Source organism: Malaclemys terrapin, chromosome 1, assembly GCF_027887155.1.
Source record: "Malaclemys terrapin pileata isolate rMalTer1 chromosome 1, rMalTer1.hap1, whole genome shotgun sequence".
NCBI lineage: Eukaryota > Metazoa > Chordata > Testudines > Emydidae > Malaclemys > Malaclemys terrapin.
In genome coordinates, this window is record NC_071505.1 from 304,584,784 (window position 1) to 304,610,561 (window position 25,778).

General features: G+C 41.2%; 1 protein-coding gene and 1 pseudogene across 3 annotated transcripts in view; one reads left to right on the forward strand and one right to left on the reverse strand.

Moving 5' to 3' along the window:
* Positions 1-25,778, reverse strand: part of PDS5B (PDS5 cohesin associated factor B) — a 263,572-nt gene that overhangs the window by 227,762 nt on the left and 10,032 nt on the right. For 2 of the 3 annotated variants that reach the window (XM_054015328.1, XM_054015326.1), the window contains exon 1: positions 15,551-15,645. The exons of the other annotated variant lie outside the window; for it this stretch is intronic. The gene's annotated coding sequence lies outside the window, so the exon portion shown is untranslated. Of the gene's footprint in view, positions 1-15,550; positions 15,646-25,778 lie in introns of those variants that run through there. 3 annotated transcript variants of the gene reach the window in all.
* On the forward strand, positions 1,482-25,528 carry LOC128840206 (zinc finger BED domain-containing protein 5-like; annotated as a pseudogene).

The following is a 25,778-nucleotide window of genomic DNA, read 5'->3' on the forward strand; positions in this document are numbered from 1 at the left end:
ATGCAATGCTAGGAAAGTCATGTAAACCAAACTTTTCAGAGGTGGTCACTAAACTATGTGTTTTTAATTTTCTGGGTATCCAACTTGATACTCCAGGGTCTAACTTACATGAGTGCTGAGCACTCACAGCTGCAGCTGAAATCAATGGAGCTCTGCTTGAATATATAAAATGCTATATAATGCCAAGTACTCTGAAAAATCTGGTCCCAGGTGTCCAAATTGGGTACCTATAATTAGCGGAAACTTTTGACCTTAATCTCTCTCAACTCTCCACCTGTAAAATGCAGACAATACGGCAACCTCTCAACTCATGGGCTGTTGTGAAGATAAATTAATTAATATTTGTGAAGCAATCAGATATTATAAGCACCACAGAAAAACCCATGATGAACTTAACTATCTCCAGAGCAGGGGCTTCCTTAATTCTGGTCTTTACTAATTTTTGACTTTGCAACTTTAACAATGTTTTTTTAATGTAGTTTTGTGTGTGTACTGTATAGCATGTACAGATAAACCAATACAAATACTATGGCTCTGATGTTAGGAAGTATAGTGCATGGGCAGGCAGCTGACCCTCCATACCACATTTTCCAGGATTAGGCCTATAATTAATCTTTTTTAACATGCCTTTTTATTGGATCAAATTTTAAAAACATACACTAGAAATTGTTACAGAAGCCTTGTTGCATTAAATTATACTTTAAGAGATTTATTCCTTCAGTGGGACTTATTTTGTGATAACTATTCATAAATTACATTAATATATTACTGCATATATTCAATCATAAGCTGGCTCATTTATAAGCCAACACCTCCCTCCTCCCCCACTCCCCAAAATGGATAAGTAAAAATGGAAATTTTTTGTGACCCATTCATAAGCTGACCCAGGGGTCAGCAAACTTTGGCTCTTGGGCCATCAGGATAAACAGATGGTGGGCCGAGACTGTTTACCTCGAGCGTCTGCAGGCACGGAAGTAAACTTAAGTCAGCATTTCCCAAACTGTGTTCTGCAGAACACTGGTGTTCCACACGATGTGAATAGGTGTTCCGTGAAAGAATTGTAATTTTAAAAAAAAAGGGTCTTTAATTTTTTAATTTGGCATATTTGAAGCATAATTTACAACTCTTTGACTATAATTTAACATTAAACTCTTTTTCCGGTTATTGATAGATCTCATATTGAATATCATGGCGTAAAGAGAACGAGGCACACAAGCATGTTGACATCTACCCCTTTCAGACACGTTTCAGTTAGTGACGTTGTACCACTTCCGCTCGAGGCAGCGTGAACTGCAGCGGTATGCACACACCATTCTCTTTACGCCATGTTGAATATAACATTCATCAACACGTTCAAACCTGTGGATCTTTACCGTGTGTGCGATAAGCACAACTAAACTAGCTTCACTCAAAACAATATAAATTTGTGACAAACGAAATTTGACAAAAATCGATATTTCTAAATATTGTTACTAATCACCATGGATTTGTGGCTAAAAGAAGGAACTTTGAAACGAAAAGCAAGTTCTTCTGATACTACAACTGTGGCCGAAATAAACGAGCAAAATACTGTGATACTTCAAAGTGAGGATGAACAATTGCAGTCTTTTGATGACGAAAAATCTGTTAGTACTAGTGAATTATCCAAGGTGAAAGAATTTCCACTGAAGTATATCAAAAAACAAGAAGCAGGTGTTAAAAGTTCAAAACGAAAGTATGATGAAAGTTATTTGTCTTTCGGTTTTACTGTTGCACGCCATATTAAAGATCTTGCCGATGACATAGAAAAAGAGCTAGTTTGCCGACTGAAAATTTGCATGAGTATTCATTGCAGCTAGATGAGTCCACTGACGTTTCAGGACTTGCTGTGCTACTAGTATTTGTCCGATATAGATTTAATAATATTATTGAAGAGGACCTGCTCTTATGCGAATCTCTGCAAAGCAACACGACTGGAAAAGAAATATTCAACTGCATCAAAAATTTTATCAGAAAGCATGAAATTAGTTGGGGAAAGCGTATTGATGTATGTACTGACGATGCTCGGGTAATGATCGGGAAGATGAAGGGAGCTGTAACATGAAACTTAAGTGTGGCATCAGAAAGCACTAAGAGCCATTGTGTTCTACACAGACAAGCACTTGCAGTTAAAAAAATACCAGCATATCTGAAAATTGTGCTCTATGAACCAGTACAAATGATCAATTTTGTCAAATCTCGACCACTTCAATCCAGGTTATTTAAAATTTTGTGCGAGGAAATGGGTAGTCAGCACAAAACGCTTCTTTTACATACGGAAGTGAGGTGGCTATCCAGAAGAAAAGTGCTTGTGAGGCTTTTTGAGCTTCATAGTGAACTACTAGTATTCTTCACTTCAGATAATTCAGGACGAAAATTTAATGACTGTTTGACAAATTCCTCATGGCTAATGAGACTTGTGTATCTTGCAGATATTTGTGCAAAATTAAAATGAAATTAATCTGTCGCTGCAAGGAAAGAATGTAACCATTTTTACTACAATGGATAAAATTTCATCATTAAAAAAGAAACCTGAATTCTGGGCATCTTCTGTAGAACAGAATAACTTTGACTGCTTCCCTACAGTACATGAATTTCTGACTGAAATAAATTCTGCAGTCTATGAAGAAGTTTCCAGCACCATTTTACAGCACTTATGTGACTTGCAGGCCTCTTTATTGGAATATTTTCCTACAACTACTGATGATAATGCTTGGGTTCGAAATCCATTTGTAATTACAGCCAAACCAGTCGGCTTTACTGCGCATGACTATAAGCGGTGCGGGCGAGCAATGTGCTGGCTGCGGCTTCTCGCCACCCCCATTTGCCCGGGACGGCGAACCGCGGCCACTGGGGGCCACGATCGGCCGAACCTGCCGCGTCAGCAGGTAAATAAAACTGGCCCGGCCAGCCAGGGTGCTTACCCTGGCGAGCCGAACGTTGACAACCCCTGATGTACAGCATTCAATTTTCTTTCTTGGTCCTTGGAAGATTAATAAAAAAAAATTCTATTTCAATCCATAACGACTAAGCTTGGCAGGATTCAATATATTACAATTCAGTAACAAGCTTAATGAAATCTAGATTCAATAACTTACTTCATCTGAGATGCATTTTATGAAGTTGTCTCTGCAGATCCCTACTGTATCACTAAAAGAATGATGAATTGTGCTTCCTGATCTCAGGACAATTCTATAGCAGTTTAAATTATTAGGGATATATATGCTTCAAGCAGTGAACTGGGAGTTCCATTCGGTTATAAAGCCCATGCCCCTAATAAATCTGTTTTCTTTCCATTTGAGAATGTGGTCTTAAAAACAGTCTTTCCTTTACTGTGTAATTTGTTTAGCTTTACATTTTTATTAATCAGTATGTTGAGGCAGTTTAAATATAGATATAATTACAGCAGTAGTAGCTGATAGCACTGGCCTGAAATGAAGGATTGGATAAGTGTGTTCTGGCTTTAGGCAATGTGATTAATAAGATTACATACTGGTCTATGATGGGAATTTAAAGAGCTTGAAATGCCTGGGAGGAAGGCATTTCCTTGTTCAGCTTTTATTCCCAGAGCAAGCAACACCTCAAGTTTATACTTTTAGAGAGAGAAGGCAAAGCAAACAAGGCTATTTCTAAAGGCTCAGAGTTTTGTATCTGAAACTGTCAAATCCTTCATCAAGAATACAATGAAGAAAAAAAATGGTTCCAGGAGCTCATTTTAACCACATAAAGTCTGTGGTGCCACTACCATCCTCTTCTCAAAAAGCTGTATTCCAAGGCCTCAAGATGCTCTGACAAATGTCTCCAAAAGGAATTCCAAGTTCATTAAACCAATCAAACGAAAGAGATGCTCACCTATTTGGATGTGCCCTGGTGCCATCTAACTTCTCTGATTAATAAAGACCCACTGATCAATCTATTCAGTCCATCTCTTTGGCTGAAGGTGGAAATGGGGGAGAAAGTGGGAAAGAGAAGGCCATTTGAATTCTGCAATGTCCTCTCCTGAAAAGTTCATCTGGGCAACATCTCAGAAATAATTACTCCTAAAACAGAGTCCAATAAAACTGCACCAGAATTTATCCCCTTTAATAACTCTTCACTCCCTAACCCTGTATCAGAGAGATTACAATTTTTAAGAAAAGCAGAGAACTATCAGATCCAGAATGAATTTTCATCATATCAGATCATCATCAGGTCAGGTGCCCACCTAAACACCTCGGCTAGCCTATCTAACACAAATACTCTCAAGCCAGACCACCCATCAGTATCCTAGAGATAAGGGCAGGAGAACACTACAAAAACTTCAAATCTTCCATGCTAGGGAATGAAAAGTCGTGATACTGTCAGACAATGCTACAGTTTTAGATGGGCATAAAGCAAAGATGAGTACGAATCTTTTGGAACTTGATTCTGCAATAAGGACAACTGTCTTAACCAACAGTCTCACAGAGAAATTTCATCACTCTCAAAATCTTTCAGATTCTGGTAAAGCGGAGGAAAAAAAGAGGGGACCACCACACATGCTTCTGTGTCAACCAAAAACTTCATAATCCAAATAGGCTACAGCCATAAACTTAAAACCAAAGGCATAATCCTCCCTGTGCAGTCATTCATTTGCAAATTTAACACCATTAATCTGGGCTTGAATAGGGACTGGGAGTGGCTGGCTCATTACAGAAGCAGCTTTTCCTCTCCTGGAATTCTATGCATCCGAAGAAGTGAGGTTTTTACTCACGAAAGCTTATGCCCAAATAAATCTGTTAGTCTTTAAGGTGCCACCAGACTCTTTGTTGTTTTTGTAGATACAGACTAACACGGCTACCCCCTGATACTTCTCCTGGAATTGACACCTCCTCATCTATTATTGAGAGTGGACTACATCCACCCTGATTGAATTGGCCCTGTCAACACCGGTTCTCCACTTGCAAAGTAACTCCCTTCTCTCCATGTGTCAGTATATAATGCCTGCATCTGTAACTTTCACTCTATGCATCCGAAGAAGTGAGGTTTTTACCCACGAAAGCTTATGCCCAAATAAATCTGTTAGTCTTTAAGGTGCCACCAGACTCCTTATTGTTCCTGTGCAGTCAGGCAAACTATTTTGGGGTGCAGTGAGGAGTGAAGCACAACTGTTTGCCCCTTTTCCCAGCCTTGAAATATCACCCTTTTCTTTACATTGTCAACTGAAAATAGTGCATAGTTATGTCATTTTAATGAGTTAAACACAGGCACAATTTTTGTTTCAATATACAAGTCTCAGACATTTTTACATTATTCTGCATTTCACTTTTTTGAAGGCCAATCTTTGTAGTACTTATGTACACATTTCACATTATAGACAACAGTAGTATCAGGTTTGAGACCACAAGAAAGGAAAGAAAAATCTGAAGGAACAAATAAAACTGGGAAAAGAAAAATAAGTGAGGGAAATAACTGAAGCAGAGAAGGTAATATACAAATAGAAAGGAGAAGACTGCCTAGTACTTGTGATCTACTGACAGCAGACACAACAAGGAGTCTGGTGGTACCTTAAAGACTAACAGATTTATTTGGGCATAAGCTTTCGTGAGCAAAAACCTCACTTCTTCGGATGCATGAGGTTTTTGCTCACGAAAGCTTATGCCCAAATAAATCTGTTAGTCTTTAAGGTGCCACCAGACTCCTTGTTGTTTTTGTAGATACAGACTAACACGGCTACCCCCTGATACTTGACAGCAGACCTCATCCTCTGAACTGTCCCTGGGTAGGAAGAGTGATGGTTAAGCAATTTTAACAGCCCAACTAGTTGACAAAGAACAGCAATGAAAAGGTACAAAAGGAAGCTGTGTAAAATCCCATCCTGGGTTGAAGTTTTAAACTGTCTAAAGTGGACAATAGATGCCAGGATGGTTATTTTAAATCTATAACATGAAATTTTAAAAATAAAGCATGAAACAGAATCAAATGAATTTGTAAACTAAGTTTAGAAAAACTTACTAATTAGGGGTTTTCAAGGCTTTGGGTAATTTTTCAAAATTGTTTAACAGACCAGAGGAAATGCAAGTAAATGCACTATCAAGGAATTTGTGCTGAGTGGTTGAGTTTGAGAAGACAAAGTTGCCTTCTCTTTGGGGGATTTTTTTTTCTCTGGGGAAGATGGCAATTTACTCAATGTCACAGTGAACTGAGAGCTTTCTATGTTTTTACACTAAGTTGTACAATAATAGTCTCTTGATACTACTATAAAATAAATAAATCTTCTCTCCATTTGTGTGTACATCTTGACTGGTCTTTTAAGAAACAGACTCAATCTTTAGCAACAGAACATAAGAACTGAGAGCTACCAACTAAAACTCCTCAACAAAGACATTTAATACTATTTGAGAAACTCAAACAAGAGTTTTCCCCCTTTAAAATCCCTATACAAATAAGAGGGGATAAAGGAGACAAGGTGGTTGAGGTAATAGCTTTCATTGGACCAGTATCTGTTAGTGAAAGAGAAACTTTCAAGCTTACACAGAACTCTTCTTCAGGTCTATGGAGTAAGGGAGATTATGTAAAATATAGGATTGAGTAAAAATTTATTTTAACATTTTGTTTTTTCCTTCCTTCCTTAGTTCAGGGCACACCAGCACAACCAAACCCTAAACACCAAGTTATTAGCAATAATGGTGTGTTAGTAAAGTTAATAAATAGGGTAATCAGAAAGCCTTAAAACTCCTATCCTAACACCACAGAGACATACACTGGGATAGGATAGAAGGAAAGGGAAAAGGGAGATCCTAGAAACTCCTCCATCCTCCCACATATAAAGGAAGGGTAAATCTGCTAAAAAGGCATGAGAGCAAAGAAGTGCAAAAAAAATCCAGGAGAGGTGAAGAAAAACTAAACATTTTAAATTGCAGGACCCAAGATAGTGCCTGAATATTGATCTCTCCTCCAACTCCACAAACAAAAATCTAGGCTTTAGAAGTATTACTTGAGTAATAAGGTACCACTGGAAAGGGCCCAGTTAACCTGGCACCTCAGCAGGACTAGCTTCAAATTTTTCATTTTTTCTATAGTGAGTGTAATGCCCTCTGGCCATATAGCTGAGATCATATAAAATTTTAATTGAATGTACAATTGAACACATCCAGATAAACACATCTGGGATGGTGGTGTGCATGGCTGGAGGTGTTTGGCAAAGATGCCAGCAGAGTCCAGGGATGTTTAAGATGACAGTGTAATGCTTTTAAAAAAATGACATGGATTAAAATATGCCACTCAGGTAAAACTAATCTGGTTCATCTTATGCCTAAACTTATTTAAACTGTATGATGCCCAAAATACTTGTACTCCTATGCTTATTAAAATCTTGCACCTTCCTAAATTCTTAAAAATAGAAAACAATGTACATATACCATATACTACTATGTTTTCTAACTTGCTTATTTTTCTTCAAATATATCTAAGGCACTTCTCAATTTTTATTAATAAATAGACATTTATATATGAATATCTAAAGACCCCAGTTACTGTCATTTTACTGGGCACTGTACAAATAGAACTCACTTACACAGCTGGGGTATATAATTTAGCTTAATTTGCTAAATAAAATTTAAAAAATAATTTTAATTAAACCAATACAAGTTGTATGCATATAGACAAAGACACAGAGGAAAGCACAATCCCTGCCCTGAAGACACAGACAAAAGGTTGACAAATGAAATATAACAAAAATCAATAAGGAGAAGACTCACCACAGATTTATCGGTTAAATGTTTTGTTGTCGTTGGGTTTTGTTTTTAAAAAATTTTAACAGGGTGGGGAAGGCGGTAGTTAGGGAAAGGAATGGGCAAGTTAGTAAGTGAAGAGGAAGGACAGCCACAATTTGTCACCTACTTAGCCATGATCAGCAGGTAGAGTTTTGTAGGCAAGCAGAGATGAGTCTTCAGGAGGTATGTGAAACAGGATGAGGTAATGAACCAATGAGAACTACAAACTTAGTTTAAAGGTACTTTTATAAAGCCATACAAGTTATATGATTACACATAGTACTTCCACAAAATGTTTCTGTTTAGGAAAAACACTTGTAAAGTGTTTTGAATTCTCAAAACAGCCAAACAGAATCCTATCAAGCTTAAAAAAAAAAAAAAAAAAAAAAGATGGATTGAGAATATACATGAACTTCAAGCAAACAAGTAATTTTTTCAGTATGTTATATGAACATGAAACATGGAACTTAAAATTATATCTTCAACCTTAACTACAGAAACATTAATAGAGTGCACATGGTCCTAACTGTATCAGGCAACCTGCACCTCATAAAGGACAATACACCTCTAACCTGCTGACTCCTTCAAACTAATTCCACCAAAACCCTGAGGGGATGCCATAGAGTTCCAGCTCAACTGGAGGTGAAAAGTTTGGGCTGAAGTAAAGAAGTGGTCATCTGGGACACTCCAAATTCTCCCTTCTACCCCCAGCCAGTAATATAGCACCACATGTTAATAAATCTCACTTATTAGCTTATATTAGTTCACCAACACATTGTAGAACAGAGGTTCTCAAACGTCTGTACTGGTGACCCCTTTCACATAGCAAGACTTTGAGTGTGACCCCCCCCCCTTATAAATTAAAAACACTTTTTAATATATTTAACACCATTATAAACGCTGGAGGCAAAGCAGGGTTTAGGGAAGAGGCTGACAGCTCGCAACCCCCCATGTAATAATCTCGTGACCCCCCTGAGGGGTCCTGATCCCCAGTTTGAGTACCCCTATTGTAGAAGCTGACCAGATATGAGGGAATCCACAGAAAACAGTACAACAGGCAGCAGGATGGAAAAAAGGGCAATCCATCCAAATGCCCTTTGCCTCTTCAGATTAAACAATGGGAGAACACAAATCACACCCCATAAAGAAATTCCACAAATTGATGCCAGCAAAATTTATTCTCTTTAGAATAGATTACTCCTATACATAGGAAAACAGGGTCCCTAAATGCTTAACCATAAGGAAGCTTTTTTTTCCCAAGTAAAAAAAGGATTTTATTTAAATCAGATTTTTTAATTTAAATTATAATATGGTTTTCTTTTAAAAAATAAACCTGTTTAAAATTACGTCTGAATTTAATACAAAGTAAGTTAAGGCCTAAATTTATTATAATCTGTCAAAACACTTAAATAAAAAAAATATGCTTAATCCATGTGTCTATCACTTTTCTATATAAAGAAAGATGTTTTTCCCCCTGATTCTAACTTGTGAGGTCAAGCTTTATGAATATGGAACAGTAAGTCATGTACTGTATTGTGAGCTTGTTTTGATTTAATAAAAATACATTTTATTTGCTGTTGTGTGTTTAATTAAATTCCATCTACCATCCTAATGTAGCTTGACACAAATCATGAGCAAAAAGTTAATTATCTAGTAAATAAGCAATATATCATTCATTTTCTAACATACTACAAATATACATTTAACTAATATGAAAATATTAAGCTATATAATTGCTTAAATAGCTATAGTGTATCCTCATAGGCAGAAGAAAGATGTACCAGATGTAAAGTAAAGGTTCTTTTTAGTTGATTAATCAACATGTTTTAATGGTTGTCAACCAACGTAAATGCACCTTTCTTTACAAAAAACTGAAGTACAAAGAGAAAAATTGATTAAAATTGATTTAAATTGGGGCTTTCCACTTGGTCATTCAAATCATTCTTTAAATCACCTTGATTTAAATCAATCCACCCTAAGCCACCTAAAATCTTCACATTGTCACATAACAGATATGCTCAACATAAAAAAAAAAAAAAAAAAATCAAAACAGCAGAAAAACTTCAGCTTGTTTGTTCACAAAGTTCACCAGGATGCTTAAAACAAAGTGTCTTCCACAAGGTGCCCTTTTGCCCCATATTCTCAGTTTACAACTTCTATCCATTTTGCTTTTATCAAAATGGAATTGTATGGGATGCACTTTGCCAAATCTATGGAAAACAAAGTTCTTCATTTGCAATATCCACAACAATATATACAGAAGCAGTCTAGAGACATTAAGGGCATGTCTACACTTACAGTGATGCAGCTGCACTGTAGCGAAGATGCTATCTACACTGACAGGAGAGCGTAGATCCATACAGCAGTCTCTACTCTGGGAGGTAGGTCAGTATAACGGCATCACTAAGAGTTGTTTTCTCCCCACCCAGGAGCAACGTATTATACTGATATAAGTTTGTAGTGTAGACCAGGGCTAAGAAAAGTGAAGCAAATAAGTTAAATTCCAAGGGATTTTAGAACTGGATATGAAAAGTTTGTGTATTTAATTAAAGAGATGTTTGGACACTTCCTACAAATTACACTACTTGCATCCACTTAGTGCCACAAGAGTTGAAATCTCTCAATTTTTGAACAAGTGTCAATTTTTTTCTTTTCTAGTTTAACTTCTCTCAGAAATTGATATTAGGCTTAACTGTATTATACTCATCTCCCATGTGAATAAACTGGGTTTGATTAACAGAGAAGCAAAAGCTGGAACTGCTTTGAAAGCAACAGACTACGCTAACTCTTAGTACAATGGGAGAGGAGCCCCATTCAATAGTTGCCCTTCCAAAGGGAGAGATAACTAGGCTTTTAGTTCACAAGTGAGAATCTAGTCCTCTTTACATGGAAAGGTATAAGTGATAATTTAGGCAACCAGAGCATTGGGGGATTAAGAGAATGATGATCTAGGTTCTGGACTTTAAGGACACTTGTGTTTATTTTTTCATTAAAAAGTGCATCAGATGTGGCACAAGTGTAAAAAAATGGCACTCGAGGAAAATCTACAGTAGGACTCAAGAGTTTCTCCAAACAGTTGACTACTTACTTCTAAATTCTAAAGATGGGTCATCAGATTCTTAGATCTGCACAGAGTGGCACTCATCCAACCCTTCATCACCCTCCTCACCCCCAACTACTGCCCCATTGACAGCTGCACATCTTATGAGTCCTGCAGTTAAAAGGGAGGAGAGTGTAAATTAAAATAAAGTTGAGAGCAACACACACACACACACACACACACTAAATTTATATTTTCCTGTTTGAAGGACTCAATTTCATTTACAAATTCTGACAGAAGGAAAGGGAACCCAGGAGGTTTTATTCTTCACTTCCATTTCACAGTTTCTATTAAAGTTAGTAAGTACACCATACTTCAGTGGTAAGAGCTGACATTTCCAAAAAGGCTTTGTGAGGGATAGATATGTATAATTTCTGTGACAATAAAATGCAGTTTACTGTAAAAAAATGTGTACTCTATGCTTCAATCTGTCACACATACTATTTACAATGTTATAAAACATTAAACTACTTAGTGAACCAGTGTCATCTCTTGGAACTGGCAGTTTTTTTCTATGTTTATTTAATCCACAAACACAAAAAGACTGCATTCTCAGGTACTGCTTACGGCCCCAATTCTGTATTGGTTATGTTAAAACTGACCCATGTCTGTCAATAGTCCTAGTGATCCCAATGGAAGATCACTCTGATTCAGAAGTCTGCATTAGAGGATCCTGATGAAGGATCAGGGCCTAACTTAGAAAATCTCAGATAAAATTTAAAAAAAAATTTTTTTTTTAAATCAAACATTTAACACCAACATAACCCATCTAATTTTGATGGGGAGTTGCTGTTCTATCATCTCTCACCACGAATACTATACCAAAGTTACAATCAGCTAAGGCACTAGAGCAGGAACACTCTCAATTTAAAAGCAAGGGGGCTGCTGGCAGGACATTCCCCATCAAAGGCCCTCAACTCTGGAATTCACTACTTCATCCCCCATTCCAGAACACCACAAGTCTTGACTTTCAGGACATGCCTCAAGACCTACCTTTCTCATACTTTGGAGTAAGACTGAAGAAGCAATTTGTGGTAGGAGCGAGGAAAGAGATTTGTGGACTTTAAGAAGGCTGAGTTTTTTATGCTTCTGCGTTTGATTCTTCGTTTATTACATTACACGACAGGAGTTAAAATACAACAAACCTAATTTAAAGTAAGTTTTTGTATGAACTGTGTATTTTATTTTTATTGTGAAATCTTTTAGGGCTTTTGTATAGTCACTTGCATAAATCACAAATATACACACACATTTGCTAATGCAATCCCTCACTAGCAAAGTTTCTCACACTCAAACTCATTTACTGTTTGTATCAATACTTTGTTTAAAATTAAGCATATTCTACTGTATTTAAAAACTAAAAAGAAAATCAAATTTTCTCTGAGACCAACATTTAACTGATAATTTCACTGACAGAGGGTTGATAAAGATACATCTATCTTCACATACACACACAAATATAAATTGTTTCACTTTTCTATGTGTGTTTGGAGGCAGGGAAGACGAGAGAATCCATTCTTAAAGGCCCTGTGTTCTGGCAATTCTTCTCCAGCTGATGTCTGCACAATTCCCTCCAGAATCTGTCAATGTCACTCAAGCACTGTCCATAAACTAAGGCAACCTAACACACTCCCCACCACTCTCACAGAGAAGGACCAGTCAGCTTAATAACCTCTTTCCAGGGTTTATTTTGGGTTATATGATTGGAATCATGTACCCAGCCTACACAGACACTTAGGTTTATAAACCTATGAAAGCATGATGAACTGTCATATCAGCACAAAGTGCTAGACACTAGAACTGCCACTAGGCAGTAATGTAGAACTACTCTGGAGGAAGCAAAGGATGTATGAAGGAAAAGAGACAGTAAAGGAAGGAAAGCCTAGCAAAGAATTGGGTCTGAATAACATCAACGAGGGTGAACTAAGAGATTATGAATTTGCTCTCATTTTTCCGACTCTACTCTTCCTATACCTAAAAATCACCCTCCTAATGTCCCACTTTGGATCCTTCTTCCACTCATTTTCATGCCTTCTTCCAAGTTGTCCCTTTGAAAATACTCCTTTTGTGCAACAAGTGGAGTATGCTGACTCCTCCAAATCCAACCTTAGAAAACACTTCCTTCAAGAAACCTTTTAATGATTATCTCGACTAGACTTAACACTTTTACATTATAATCCTTTTACATGTATGAATTGTGCGCTCTGCTCTGTCTGAACTAGGCTATAAATATCCCCCCCCCCCATGTACTTCATGCTGTACAAGCATAATATCAGTGCTCAACAAATAAAAATAGGACACAGAAAGGGAGACCAGAGAAAGACGAGAAAAACAAAGATAAAACAAGAGTGAGACAAAAAATACATCTCACCAGAAAAACCTCTCAGACATGCAGCATTGCCTCTAGAAAATATGTACACATGAGAGACAAGAGTAATAAAGGATTACACTTTTCCTTTTCAAAACAGTGACAATTGCTGAAATTTACATTTTTTTTATTTAAACCTTAATGATTTCACTGAACTGTCCAACTTAAATCTCTGAAAAAAATCAATCTGATTCAAAGTAAAATGTGTTTTAGCATGTGAACTTGCTACATAAATCTAACATTCACATTTCCACAACTTTAGTTTATCCAGCTTCTTCTCAGACAAGACACACGGAACTACAGTTTGGTATACCAACCAACTGGTATAATAGTAAAAAGTGTAAATGAAGTATTAGCTATTACCATTGACCTATAAGAATAAGAAACATGGGCACAATGGAAAACAGATTGAATACTTAGGCATAAGGTGTCCGGCTAACTACAACTGTTTTCTCTTGTACATGCTTTCAGAAAGGTTGTGAGCCCGTGGCACATTTCAGTCAAAAAGAGAGCATAATTTCTTGATTCTCTAACAATACCATAAATCTTTTTTAGGTGGTTTGTGCATAATATATATTCAAATGTTTCACAGAATCAGAGAAGATTAGGGTCGGAAGAAACCTCAGGAGGTCATCTAGTCCAACCGCCTGCTCAAAGCAGGCCCAACCACAACTAAATCATCCCAGCCAAGGCTTTGTCAAGCTGGGCCTTAAAAACCTCTAGGATGGAGATTCCACCACCTCCCAAGGTAACCCATTCCAGTGCTTCACCACCCTCCTAGTGAAATAGATTTTCCTAATTCTACTTCGACTCCTAATTCAATTCCACCTTGATTAACTAAGCACATTTAGTGCTGTTCAAAAAAAAAAATTAAAGGTTTTTCAACTGCTCTCCACAGTAATTTAAAATAGAATACACAGAACTTGCACTATACCAACTTTGATCAAATAAATTAAAACCTACTGTTGTTTTCAGGAAGAAGACTACAACTTAATTTGTTTCGAGGGAGGGAATGTGAAAATGTATGTCACTAAATACCCCTCCTGAAGTCAAATATTTGAGATGTATTCCACTTTAAATATCCTCAATGTTTAAAATTTTCTACCTTGTTTGTTATCTATTTCACAGTTAATGAAGAGACACTGAACATGGCTAAAGTGCCTCCCCATCACTTCATAAAGTGTTGAAATCAAATAAAAGATTGAGTGGCATTCAATAACTATGTTAAACCAAACTTAATATAACACAATTGAAAAGAAATAGTTATCAATAGGTAACCATTTAAAAATCAAAACTCACAATTCGGAATCTCATTATTTCTTTTAGAGTAAAATCCTGTCCTGTAAAAGCTCAGCTACTGCAGTTGAATGTTCAGGTTTGTACACCATCATTTACTGTTGATTTGTTTTGAAGAACAGATAGCGAGTTATTTGCAGCAGCATGAAGTTACAGACCTAGATTCCTCGACCAGAGACTCAAACAATACATATCCTACACACAAAATGTCCTTCACCTGGTAATTCAAGTGTAAAATTTCAAATTTACTAACCAAACGTCCATATTCCCCCTCCCCCCCCCCCAAAAAAAAAAAAAACAGAACGTGGTGAAAAAAGACAACATGGGGGAACGAGCTTGCTGCAAATAGTGACCCACCAAATCCAGGTCCTCCTCAGTCACCACCTCCCCCTAGCTGAGCAGCCTCCGATCACTGGATAGTGGAGAGTATTGAAGGGAGCGAGATGGGCTCTTTTCCCCCCTTCTCGACCCCGGGCAGCAACACGAAAGGGCTGCGGGAGCCCTGGGTGCCGCTCAGCGGGGGCTAGGCCAGCTGCCCGGGGCAGCGAGGGGACAGCCAGCGCCAGGAGAATCACAATCGTTAACCCCCTCGGCACAGCTCCGCCACAAGGAGCCACCAGCCAGCAGCACATTGAGGGAGCGACGCCGCCCGCCAGGGAAACAGCAAGAGCCCAGGCCACCCGGGGAAGGGGCGGGGGGCGACCCGCAGCACCAGCCACCAACTCTGGGCGAGGGGATCAAAGCCCCGCCAAGGTCACCCCCTAGCCAAGGCCCCCGCGTTGCGACCCCCCCCCCCGAGCCAGGAAGGGGAGGGGGCGCCAAGTTTAGTATGTAGAGAGGCTGGAGATCGCGCAGGGGCGGCGGCGGGGGGAGGGGAGCAACTAGCGGGAGGGGGGGCGGACTCGGCTCCGGGCCGGGCGCCCCCACACACTGGCCGTGCAGCATGGTCCGGGCTGGCGCCGCTCCGGCCCGGCTGCAACGGGGGAGAAAGGAAAATGAAACAGCATGTGGAGGGCGCACGGCCACGCTCCTTACCTCCCCTGCAGCCGCCGCCTTTCCTTGCTGCCAGGCGGGTCCGCTCCGCGCTGCCGCTGCTCTGGGCTCGGAAAGGAGCCGCCGCCGTAGCCGCAGCCAATCGCCTCTAGCCCCCTCCCCTTCCGCAGCTCGCCCCGGTCTGCCTGTCGGCTTCAAAATGGCGCCAAGTTGTCTCCGGCTGTTCCAATGGAACCGCCGAGAGAGGCGAGCAGGCAGCAGGGCGGAGCAGCAGCGCCCCCTGCCGGCCGGCGCGGGCAGGCGGAGCGAGAGCGAGCCACCCTCACACAGACACAGAAACAACTTCCACATCTAGGCAGTTACCCCCTCATGGGGGCGAGACCCCGCATATCGCTCTGCAAACCTGTACCGGCGGCTGCAGAGCAACTCGGCCACAAAGGCTGCGGAGCGGAGCCGGCTCAGATTCCCCCTACCTCAGCAACGTACAGAAAACTAAACTCCTGCTGCCATCACAGCAAACCCTGCTTCCCCTGTCAAGCACTAGAGGGCCAAAAAGTAAACCCGAACGAAAGCGAGATCCATCTCTAAAATACGAATTCATTGCCTGGGCGCAATAACGTTAACTTCCCACAAGGGAAGCAAAACACGCATCCCCTAACGAAAAAGCAATGAAGATGGTAGCCCAACAGCTAGGACACCAATCTATGAATCACTAGGAAAAGCAACAAGCTAAACTGTTACAGATCCTAGCACGGAATTCTTGAACTAGCAAAATACCTCACTATAGTGACTTGGACTCTCACCAAATACAGAAAGCAAGGTCAAGGACCATATGCAAGAGGAGGAAACAGAGGGACAATGCACAGTCCAAATGCAGAGAGAACTGTGCAATCAATGTGACAGATGGGAGAGAAAGATACAGTCTATGTCACCGTGCAAAAGAAATATTTCCTAAAAGTAGCTGGAATTATAAACTACTTCTAGTAGAGCAATCATGAATAAATGTGTTTAACCTTGGGAGGGAGTGAGAAGGAGAGCTGAGCAGCTCCAATAAGTGCATCACTTTATTGGGAGGAAAGTGAGAACAAATGTGGTTTATTTCCATCTCCCAGGTAAACGCTATGAAAGAGGGGAGCCAGGATATCAGAAGACAAAACTAAGCAGTTTAAACTGCAGTTATGTTTTTTTAAAAAGTGACGACACTTCACTCAACAAGTCTACTAATACAAGGGGCTTTGTCTAGACTAAAAATAACTTTTTTTTTTCATTAGTTAATATGTTACCCTAGCGTAGACAGGTTTCCTAGGACTCTCCTCAGCTATCTAACACATTAAAATACAATATGTGTGATCTTCACTGAAGTTTTAAAATATGTTAAAATATGCTAGCTAACAAAAATATATTTTATTATAGTCTAGATAAAGCCTACAAGAGTAAACTGGATCCTTCATTGCCAGAATTGTTAGTTTAATCTAGTTGCCAGGGCCAGGTCAAATCCTGACCTTTACATCTTTGCAACTCTGTCTGCCCTTGGTTATGCCTGTTCCACCATTCTTGAAAACAAAAGCATCACTGCACAGGTATAAAAGAGGGCAACATTTTGCCTGACAAATCTTTATTGCGGGTGATAATTTACCAAAAGTAAAGAACTCAGCTCGACTTTCAGAACTCAGAGGAAATTTGTTGCACTGGCAGTTCAGGAAAACATTTTTACTTGCAAGCTGAACACACGATATGTCAATAATAATTAAAATAAATTTCCCATGTGACCATGTAAGATTATTTTCCTTTTCTGCCCCTTTCCCAGTCCTCTTCCTATTGTGGTGATCTTTACCTAGATGATAAGATTTTATGGTCAGGGAGTCTGTCTTTATCTTTATTTGTTGTGTGAAGTGCTAGACACATATATAAATCTCTATACGTATCTCTTTCTCCTCATTCCTGGGGCAGGGAAAGATACTTATCCCGTCCATCTGATGTCAGGATGCCTGTCAGCTATGGACAGACATTTGGAGACTGAAAAATGGCGAGGTAGATGCCGTGAGGAAGCCTAAGACTTGATCCCAAGTTACCAGAAGGTCTTCATAAATGCCCACACATTTGAATGTATCTGCACTTAGTCATTCAGTCATTTCAGAAGTTAACGCTTTTAAAGAAATCCCTTTATTTTTTCTCCCCTCCTCTACCAGTGTTAATTTTCTTGTAGGGGTTAACACACAAAATAAAACACGCACCACTAGTTTACAAACTATAGTATTTAGCTACTTCTTACTGCTTGGTAACTCAACAGCAGTACCTTTCATGTTCCTCCAGAGGGGGCCCTTACAGCACCTCTTTTCATGAGGGTTAGCTGCTGTTTCCTCCTCAACTGTCATATAGGGGTGATGGAACTTGGGTGCTAGGAGTATGGCTGCACCTCCAGGCTTGAAGTAATAATAGCAGCTGAATGCACGGCTTTCATCACATTCAGGGTTTCCAATTTTGTTCAATGGTCTTCAGCATCCCTTCTATAAAAATTGTTCCAGTGCCCATGCTGTTATTCCCAACTGCCAGAGATTGTTCTGATTCTAACATCCCCTATTCTTCTTGTAAAGGGACATGACTCAAAACATTCAAACACTGAAGTTTGAAAAGAGGAAAATAATCACTCCATACACACACCCTCCTATACATGCAGCAATTTTTCTGCTCCCATTGCTCCAGCACCACCCCTGGAGTTAACTTATGGCAGAAAACAGCTCCTGATGCTACAACTTCAGAGAAACGGATGAGCAAACTACCGTAAATTGAATACTTGCCCTGGGTGGTGATAATCAGCAGTACTGCCCTGCCCACATAAGCTGCAGGAGGCAGCGAGGAGCTGCTGTTACCCAAACACCAGCCAAATCCAGGTGCATACTGACTGAGGCCAGTGATGAGGCTTTGCAGAACACTCTCATATGTTGCATTAAATTTCAATTAACATTAAAATTACAGGGTTATGCTGCTATAGTCCCTGTAGTATAAACATGAGTTGTGTCTCAGCTCTCCATCTGTAAAAATTAGGATTATAGTACTTCCCTACCTCACAGGACTACTCTGAGAATAAATACTTTAAAGATTGCAAGGTTTTCAGATACTATGGCAATGATCCTATATAAGTACCTTAGATAGAGAGAGGCACATGAAGAAACAGAATTCAGTACACATTCCCTTGTTCTGGCTCTTCAGTGCAAGTAAGAGTAAAAAGCAGTAATAATGGCCACAGGCAAAATTGGCCCCTTTTCCTACATACTGTAAAAGATAACAGTATCCCAGAGAAAACCTGGAAGAACAATGATTCAATTTTTCCACATAATTCTCCGGACTCTTTCCTCACTGAAATAACCCTGAATGAGAGGACAAGGATGTGTGTGTATATACAGCTGGAAAAAGTTTTCAGGTGAATAGTTTATTCCCCTGAAAAATGCAGTTTCAGTCAACCTGAAACTATTGTACCGTGCCAAATGCAGTGAGATCCCTATTAATGATTGGGATATCTAGCTGTTACTGCTATCGAAACAATTAATAAACCTGGATAGCAACAGCAATAGGTGTGTTGGGTTACAGAATATTTTTTCTCAAACCTTTTCCTTAGGAGCTTCTGACACCAGTTTCTTTCATGGCTTCCTGACAGTTTTCTGTCTCCAACTACCATGGAACCTTCTCTGGTGTTTTATAACACCACTGACAGTCTGTCTCATTCATTAACAATGACAACTCCAGTTTTTTACAGAGTATACAGCCGACAATATTAATTTTAATAAAGAACACAGCAGTTACTATCCAAAAAAATATGAAGCTTGAGAAAATAATTGTTCCTGTCTTTACCTTCTTTCACTGTATGGAAGATAGATGCCTTGATGGCAGATGGGGTATCAGAGATCTAGCATTCTTGGAGACTGCAGGAGCAGTCTGCCTCCTTCCAAGGTAACTGACTGACATCCGTAGAAATGGTTTAACTCAAAGTTGTTCAAAGCCCTATACTAATCTATACTAGGATACAGTTCTGTATCTGATTTCACAGTTGCTGCTACTGTATTTTTGTTTGTTTGTTGTTTATTGTTTTTATAGGTGGAGCGTGGAGCTCTGCATATACTTTCAGGTGCCTAACACTTTCCATTATAAGACTCTGTTTTCAATTGCTTATAACGTTGCCAAACTTAAATCCTTTGAGCTGAAATTTTCCATGCTGGGTATCTGCTTTGGACTAAATACTTCTGGAAAGTTTGAGCTAAAATGGTTCAGCTGTTTCTAAGAATGAGGTTAAGGGAAAATTGTTTTGCCCTTGTTAAAAAATTCTTATAATCATTTCACAGAAAAGATCTAGTGTCTCCCATGTTTTGGTGCAGGGACTTGAAATTTTGCAAGGGAGGTGCTAGTGTCAACGAGGTGCTTTTGGCTGCTCCTGGGAAAATCCAACCACATTTGGCCAAGTTATACATTTCTACAAAATTGAAGGTTGCACATACTCAGTGGAGGTTTGTTGGAGTCTGGCAGCCTTATTCCCCAAATTTTCTATCTGCATTGAGCATACTCCATTCCCCCAGACCTGGCTCCTATTTGCTGACTGGACTGACCATGCTCCATTCCATGTTTGCAAGAGCTGACTAGGACTTTTTCTGCAAAAGTTCTTCATAGCTATTGGGAACTATTGTGGCACCAGGTATCAGAACTGAGAGTAGGGAAACCATGTCACCTGTGCTTTCTATGTTCCCGTGCTCGAATCCAGGCATCAAGAGGAGGAGAAGCAGCCTGACCCAAATGCAAAAGAGCAGCAGAAGAAGGGGGAACCAAGGTAAAGTGGAAGTGATAGGAATATGGTGTGGTGGAGTATAGGAGCAGAGGGGACAGGTAAAGGAAGCAGGATGGTGGTGGGTAGCAAAAAGGAGGATAGGGAGAGAAGCTGGGGGGTGGTGGCCATTCTTATGCCAGAATTAAGTTTGCCCATGGAACCTTAACTCAGCACTCTGTGCATATGCAGTCTCTACTGTACTGTGTACTCAAGTGCATACAAAACACTAACATGATCCAACCAATGTACAGATGAGTAATTACTCAACAGGTTACTAACAGTAATTACTGATCTGTACATTTGATTAAAAATGTTAAAAAGGGAGAAATGTAAAAATCATTTATTTGTATTTTCGCCCTAGATTCAAGACATTGGAAACTGACTGCTCATTCTGATACTATACTATGGGCAGGGATGGTCACATTTGTTTTAATTGATTCAATGTAGTATTTAGTATAGGTGAGAGAACAGTGGAGGGGAATTTTTGCAAATAGTTGTTTTAATTATAAACAATATTTTGATTTGATCATGTTTTTTTCATATCCAGCAGACAAACTTTTTAAAAAATTCACATTTATGTACAAAAGTAACCATATAACATTAGTTGTAACTTTTTTAGGGAGGAAATACTCCAGCATGTAAAATGCAGTATCAGTGCTAAAATAAATTACCGGTTAGCAAGAAAAATATTATTTAACAGTTATATCAAAATGGAAGCAAGTTAGCTTAGGGAACCAAAAAAGTAGGATTCCTGAGTTCTATTCCCAGTTCATAAACTGGCTTGCTTTGTGACTCTGGGCACATCATTTAGACTCCTTTTGCTTCATTTTCTCCATCTGGAGAAGCTAATATATGCTCATCTTTGTAAAGCATTTTGAGATCCTTTAGATACTATAGAAGGGGAATACAACATTTATTTGTAAATGTTTATTAATGCATGTTTCAACAGATAGGTTGTCGGCTTGAGAAACTGCTTTAGTCCAGATATGCATACTATTTTATACAGAATAGTGTGCATATGAAAAGCTGTTCCAAAGTATCAATCTAAACAAAATATGTATTTTCATTTCTCATTAATGATAATCATATTAAGGAAGATAAACCAACATGTGAATTGCAAATACCCTTTATCCCCAGATGACGTATTATTCATGATTTATCTCCTTAAATGTAGAAAATCATTCAGTATTGTAAACGTGCCCAGAGGCTTGGGCAATGAGAATATGTGGGGTTTATTTTTTTTATAAATCTAAATAAATTAGCACAACATCAACATTTGTGCCAGACAGAAAAATCGCTTCTACTGTGCCAGGAGACCCAGACATCATTATTTGGGTCTGTTTGTATATATATTGGGACTTCTAGTTCTTAGTTTGGGTTACCTCCTACACCTTTGACCTATGTCAATATTTGTTATATTTTACGATACTGTAGGTGTGCATAAAAGGAACACATAAAAAGACAGATCCCTATTCGGTGAATTTACCATCTAACAGTATCTCTATATTTCAAATGAAGTTTACTCGTGAGGGCATTCTGCGCCAAAAAAATTTAAAATTCTGCATACAATATTTTAAAATTCTGCAAGTTTTATTTGTCAATAAATAAATGCAGAGGGGAGCATAGGCCACTGGCCACACAAAGGTGGGAGAGCACCCTGCAGACCCCCCATCCCCACCCTTGGGACACGATTTAGCGGTGAGGCTGCACCTGACTCTAACACAGCACAAGGCCTGGACCTGCCCCTCTGCGCCAGGCACACCAGGTGTGTGGCAGGCAGGCTCAACCAGACAGGATCCAAATGTGAAGGGGCTCAGTGTGGGGGGATACAGGTGTGGGGTGAAAGGGTTCTGTGTGGGACAATCTGGGTGCAGGCAGTTCATTGGTGGGCCCAAGTGTGGGGGAATCTGGATGCACAGAGGCTTGTTCAGGGGGTTCCAGGTGCAGGGGCAATGGGACTCTGCAGGGGCTTCCAGGTGAAGGTGGTTGGGGCTCAGCAGAGGTATCTGGGTGCTGGGGGAGTGGGGCTTGGTGGGGTGGAGGTCTGGGTGCAGCTAGTTGGGGGTAAGTGCTGTGAGTGTCTGGATATGGGGGCTTAGGGTGGTGTGGGAGGGATGGGATTCATCAGGGTGGGGGTTTGAGTGCAGGGAGCTCAGTGTGGGGAGGTCCATACCTGAACCCCACCTGACTGAATCTCAACTCCTGCATCTGCAGCCCCCCTGCACTCAAACCTCCTGACTCTGGACCCCCACCCCTGCACCACAGGCCCCTGGTGTCCTGAGAGCTTCAGGTAGAGAGGGAGGGTGCGGCCTCAGGGTGCAACATGAGCAGGGCCACATCCTGCGTCAGGCAGGGTTGCCAACTTTCTAATCACACAATACCAAATACCCCTTCCCTGCCCTTTCTCTGAGGCCCTCCCCATCCCCTGCTCCTTCTCCGAGGCCCCACTCACCAGATCCCCCCTCCCTCCATTGCTTGCTCTTCCCCACCCTCACTCACTCTCACCAGGCTGGGGCAAGGGGTTGGAGTGCAGGAGGTAATGTGGGCTCCAGCTGCGGGTGTGGGCTATGGGGTGGGCCAGGAATGAGGAATTTGGGGTGTGGGAGGGGGCTCCGGGCTGGGGCAGGCAGTTTAGGTGCGGGGGGGGTGAGGGCTTCATCTGGTGGTGGGACTGGGGATGAGGACTTTGGGGTGAAGGAGGGGACTCCGGGCTGGGGCCAAGGGATTCAGAGTGTGGGAGGGGTGTGGGCTCGGGGTGTGGGCTCTGGGGTGAGGCCAGGGATGAGGGGTTGGGGTGTGGGAGGGGACTCTGGGCTGGGGCAGGGGGTTGGAGTGTGGAGGGGGGTTGAGGGCTCCGGGTGGGGGTGAGGCTGGGGATGAGGAGTTTGGGGTGCAGGAGGTGGATCTGGGCTGGGACAGGGGGTTGGGGTGTGTGGGGGTGAGGGCTCTGTCTGGGGCCACAGGCTTGGTCTGGGGCCAGGGATGAGGGGTGTGGGGTGCAGGAGAGGGTTCTGGGCTGGTCCAGGGGGTTGGGGTGCGGGCTGCAGCTGCGGGTGTGGGCTCTGGGGTGGGGCCAGGGATGAGTGGTTTGGGTTGCAGAAGAGGGATCTGGGCTGGGCCAGGGGGTTAGGATGCAGGGGGTGGGGTGAGAGCTCCAGCTGGGGGTGCAGGCTCTGGGTGGGGCTGGGAATGAGGGGCTAGGGGTGCAGGAGGGGGCTCTGGGCTGGGCCGGGAGATTGGGGTGCAGAAGGGGGTGCAGGCTCCGGCTGGGGATGCAGGCTCTGGCTGGAGGTGTGGGCTCTGGGTTGGGGCCAGGGATGATGGGTTTGGGGTGCAGGAGGGGACTCTGGGCTGGGCCAGAGGGTTGGGGTGTGGAAGGTGGTGCAGGGTCCTGATGGTTCTTACTGCGGCTCCGAAGAAGCGGCCGCCAGGTCCCTGCAGCCTCTAGGCACATGGGTGGCCAGGCAGCTCTGTGTGGTGCACACTGCCTTTGTGCCCACAGGCACCGCCCCATGCAGCTCCCATTGGTCATGGTTCCCAGCCAATGGGATTTGCAGAATCAGCACTTGGGCGAGGGCAGCGCGCAGAGCCTCCCAGTCCCCAGCCAACCCAGCACCTAGGGCCGCAGGGAACTGGCGGCCACTTTTGGGAGCCACACAGAGCTAGGGCAGGCAGGGAGCCTGCCTTAGCCCTGGGCCTCTGCTGCGTCATCAACCGGACTTTTAACAGGGTCCCTTTTTGACTGGGCGTTCCGGTCAAAAAACAGATGCCTGGCAACCCTAAAGTCAGGGGAGGTTTAGCCTGCCTTGGCCTATGATATCCGCCATCCATGATATTAACTTATGCATTGTGAGTAGTCTCATTACAGTACATGCAAAAGTCTTTGCAGGATCACGATCTTAGTAAACTTTGAATAGTATTTTAATTTTTAACTTTTCAGAGTTTTACAGAAGAACTATTAGCACAGTATTTCCCAAGCTGGGGGGTGGGGCAAGGCTTGGGGTAAATGACAAGAGCAGCAAGGGCCAGGGAAAGTTGACTGATTCTAGATTTAACCTTGCACAGTTGCATTCCTTCTCTTCTCCTCTCCTCTCCTTTCCTTCCCCAATTCCCCCATTGCAAACATGCTTCTACTGCAGCGGCTGGCTCCTTGAAAGCCAACTTACCCACCCACTGTGCTCCTACGGGAGCTTCTAATGCAGCTGGGAGAGAGCTTGGAGAGAAGTTCATTCTACTATGGCTTCGGGAGGCATATTCCAGGAAGACTATTTTTATCTATATAATAACCAGATATAGCAGTTTCCCATGTGGGAGCTGTAGCAACTGTAGTCATATCATTAGGGAAAATTTATTTTATCACCTTCATTGAGGTTAAAACAATTAACATTGGGGTATTGTCAATTATACAGTGATGTGGTTTATTTAATCAGGTACATGAGTACTGAGAGAATTCCCAAAATGAAATATATCTGAGAGAGGAAATGATTGTTGTTATAACAAGAGGCACTTGAGATTTTTCATCTCCGGATACTGGCTGCAAAAGACACAAATGAGGAAGCAAATATAGTATATTGTTTTCCTATTTAAAAGGTTAATTTTGATGTTTCATGATTTAGCTTGTCTAGGGACCTGAGCAGTAATGATTTAGGATGGGATATCTTGAGCGGGACCAGGGAGGTCTTTAGGAGCAAATAATCAACAGTACCCGTATTCAAAGGGGGTTTTTTTGCCATCGAAATCAAGAACAATTTGTGCCCAAAATCTTCTTACATTTGAAAAATCAGGAGCAACTCCAATGACTTCAGTAGAATTAAACTAGTGAAAAGCTGGTATGAGTGAAAAGAATTGGATTTGTCTCCATTTTGAAAATGGACATTCTAATGCCCTTTTCAAGTTAAAGTAATAGTCCTGCTTGCATGCATAATAAATAAATGAGTGTATCTCTCTCCTAGCATCCAGTCCTCTTGTTTTAGTTTTTCCACTGGAAAAGGACAATTCTTTAAACCATTTCTATTTTCTTTCTCATGAGAATTCCTGTACGTTTAAATGATACAAGCTCCTTTACACATTCTTTTGCTGTGGGCTCTGAAAAATTATTAGAGCAGTCAGGTTTCATGTCTCCAGGCAGCGGTGTTATTGAAGAAAACACTGTTCCAGCCCAGGCAATGAGTATGTTGGAAGAGGTCCCACCCTATTTCCTGGCCTGAAGTGCAGTGGAGACTGTGCCAGCTCTGCTCCCTTGGAAGAAGCTATACACTGGTTTCTCAGAGTATATCTACACTGGCAGAGTTACATCACTGGCAGTTACATCGCCACTCAGAAAGCGCTGAAGGGAAACCGCTGTTGTGTGTTCACATTGTCAGCTGCCTGAGCAATAGCGTGTTCACACTTGCAGCACTTGGATCAATATTCAGAGCGGTGCACTCTGGGCAGTGATCCCTCAGAGCATTTCTTCCT